This window comes from Panulirus ornatus, chromosome 73 (assembly GCF_036320965.1).
Source record: "Panulirus ornatus isolate Po-2019 chromosome 73, ASM3632096v1, whole genome shotgun sequence".
Lineage (NCBI taxonomy): Eukaryota > Metazoa > Arthropoda > Malacostraca > Decapoda > Palinuridae > Panulirus > Panulirus ornatus.
Window position 1 is genome coordinate 9,743,941 of NC_092296.1, and position 3,538 is coordinate 9,747,478.

General features: G+C 45.7%; 1 long non-coding RNA gene across 1 annotated transcript; it reads left to right on the top strand.

Annotated features, from left to right (window-relative positions):
• Positions 1-855, top strand: LOC139748257 (uncharacterized). The gene is made up of 2 exons (XR_011712621.1): positions 1-30; positions 311-855. It is a non-coding gene; the product is annotated as an uncharacterized lncRNA (long non-coding RNA).
• The last annotated feature ends 2,683 nt before the right edge of the window (positions 856-3,538 follow it).

The window sequence follows — 3,538 nt, forward strand, 5'->3', positions numbered from 1 at the left end:
CAAACATGTTTGGCGGCATCCTAACACCAGGTTAGCTCTTTCTCTGTCTGTCTGTCTCTCTCTCTCTCTCAGAAACACACACACACACACACACACACACACACACACACACACACACACACACACAGAGGTTATGCTATATAACATATTTTCCATTTTATAATGACAATTTATGGTGAGGCCAACATGAACAACCGTTCCGGAAGTGCTTTGATTTACTTAATTATCTTAATCTATATTGAAGCAACAGTTGCACTAATATGATTAAGACACAATGTCTTATATAATTTTATACATTTTATATAACCAGATACGAGACACAACATGTGGTGGGTAGCAGGAGGAGTGGGCGCGTCAGTGCAGGACTCTTTGGTTGGATCCATGGTGCTGGTGTCGGTGAGTTGGTGGATGTCGTGCCTGGCCACTTGACCGGACCTAGATACGTTGAGATACTGGAGGAGGTCCTGCTACCTTCAGTGGGGGCTATGCTGTTTCCAGAGCCGGAGCCATTTTACCTCGTCCAAGATAACAGCCCAGTTCACACATCCAGGGTTGTAAAGGCGTAGTATGCTCGCCATCCACGTATAACGGTGTTGCCACATCCGGCAAAATCGCCTGATCTCAACCCGATAGAGCACGTATGGGCGGCCATGCAGAAAGGCATGCCTGACCGACAACATCGATGTCGTGCTACAGTCGTAAATGATGTTTTACAAGCATGGGAACATCTACGAAGCCCTTCTGGTAGGAAGTTAACGCAGACGTTAGTGGCATCCATGCCTCGAAGGCTCAATGAAGTGTTGGCAACGGGAGGAGGTTATACCAAGTATTGAAATAATAAAATTTACAGTCAAAGATTACTTTCTTAACCTCCAACAACATGTCTATGGTCATGTTATATAGAAATCTGATTTTCACTGTTAAAGGGAAGTTAACTAATGCAGATCCATGAAAAGAGTCATTACTTTTCATGTTGGTTTACTAAATACTATGATGTGGTGCCAGGTTTGTGACATACTGTTATCAGTCACACAGGTGATACTACATATTACGTGAGGTTGCTGATTAATCTAAACCAGCAGACAGATAAATCACCGCCGGTATGAAGCAGGGTGTCGTAGTTACCATGTGGTATATTATTTTACACCACGAATTTGACACTTTGCAAGAGATAATGATTATTGCAATATGCCTTACTGTGCAGAATATTACATTCACATGCTCAATTTACGTATCCCATCTACTGTACTACATACGGAAGGATATATCGTTGCCATTAGATAGGTGAGGACACCCACAGGCAGGGACATCAGGGCTACCACCATCTCACAGGAAAATGTTGACTGTTCCATTATTCCACGTCTGGTGCGTCATTTTGTTTCGTACAAAAATCGCGCGATAGTTTTTTTTGCTGTGTGTACCTTCAGGTTATTTTCTGCTATACCTTCAGGTTGTCTTGTGCTCCATCTTCAGGTTGTCTTCTGCTGCATCTTCAGGTTGTCTTCTGCTGTACCTCCTGGTTGTCCTCTGCTCCACCTTCAGGTTTTCTTCTGCTACACTTACAGGTTGTATACTGCTGTACTTCTAGGATATCCTCTGCTCCAACTTCAAGTTGCCATCTGCTATACCGCCACGTTGTCCTCTGCTCCACCTTCAGGTTTTCTTCTGCTACACTTACAGGTTTTATTCTGCTGTACCTTAAGGTTTTCTTCTCCTGTACCTCCACGTTGTCTACTGATGCATTTCCAGGTTGTCTTCGGCTGTACCTCCAGGTTGTCCTCTGCTCCACCTTCAGGTTATCGTCTGTGGCACTTACAGGTTGTATACTGCTGTACCTCCAGGTTGTGTGCTGTTGTACCTCCAGGTTGTATTCTGCTGTATCTCCATATTGTCTTCTTCTGCAACTCCAGGTTGTCCTCATGCTGTACCTTCAAGATGTTTGATTCACCTTCAGGTTGTCTTCTGCTGTACCTTCAAGATGTTTACTTTATCTCCATGTTTTTTTCTGCTGCACCTCCAGGTTGTCTTCTGATGTACCTCTAGGTTGTCTTCTGCTGTACCTTCAAACAGTTTGCTTCACCTCCAGGTTATTATGTGCTGCACCTCCAGGTTGTCTTCTGCTACACCTACAGGTTGTCTTCTGCTGTATTTCCAGGTTGACTGCTGCTGTACCTCTAGGTTGTCTTCTGCTGCACCTCCAATTTCTCATCTGCTGTACCTCTAGGTTGTCTTCTGCTGCATCTCCAAGTTGTCTTCTGCTATACCTCCAGGTTGTCCTCTACTATACCTCCAGGTTTTCTTCTGCTGCACCTTCAGGTTGTCTTCTTCTCCATCTTCAGGTTGTCTTCTGCTGCACCTTCAGGTTGTCTTCTGCTCCATCTACAGGTTGTCCTCTGCTCCATCTTCAGGTTGTCTTCTGCTACACTCACAGGTTTTATTCTGCTGTACCTCCAAGTTTACTTCCCCTGCACCTCCAGATTGCCTTCTGATGCACCTCCAGGTTGTCTTCGTCTGTAACTCCAGGTTGTCCTCTGCTCCACCTTCAGGTTATCTTCAGCTGCACTCACAGGTTGTGTACTGCTGTACCTTCAAGTTGTTTGCTGATGTACTTCCAGGTTCTCTGATACATACCTCCACGTTGTCTGATACTGTACCTCCTGGTTGTGCTCTGCTGTACCTCCATGCTGTTTTCTGTTATACCTCCAGGTTATCTTCTGCTGTACCTTCAAGCTGTTTGATTCACCTTCACGTTGTCTTCTGCTGTACCTTCAAGCTGTTTGCTTTACCTCCAGGTTTTTTTCTGCAACACCACGTTGTCTTCTGCTGCACGTACAGGTTACCTTCTGCTGTACTTCCAAGTTGTCAGCTGCTATACCTCCAGGTTGTCATCTGCTGTACCTCTAGGTTGTCTTCTGCTGCATCTCCAGGTTGTCTTCTGCTGTACCTCCGGGCTGTCTTCTTCTGTACTTCCATGTTGTCCTCCGCTGTACCTCCGGGCTGTCTTCTTCTGTACCTCCATGTTGTCCTCTGCTGTACCTCCAGGTTCTCTTCTGCCGCACTTTCAGGTCTTTTGCTGAACCTCCAGCCTGTCTCCTGCACTTCCAGGTTGTCTTCTGTTGAACCTCCAAGTTGTCCTCTGTTGTACATTCAAGTTGTTTTCTGCTGTACCTCCAGTTTGTCTGCTGCACCTCCAGGTTGTCGTCTGCTTTACCTTCAGGTTATTTTCTGCTATATCTCCAGGTTGTCCTGTGCTCCATCTTCAGGTTGTCTTCTGCTTCACCTTCAGGGTGTCTTCTGCTGTAACTCCAGCTTTTCTTCTGTACCTCAAGGTTGTCTTCTGATGCACCTCCAGGTTGTCTTCGGCTGTAACTCCAGGTTATCCTCTGCTCCACATTCAAGTTATCTTTTGCTGCGCTTACAGGTTGTATACTGCTGTACCACTAGGTTATCTTGTGCTGTACCTTCAAGCTGTTTGCTTCACCTCCAGGCTGTCTTCTGCTGTACTTCCAGGTTGTCCTCTGCTGTACCTCCAGGTCCT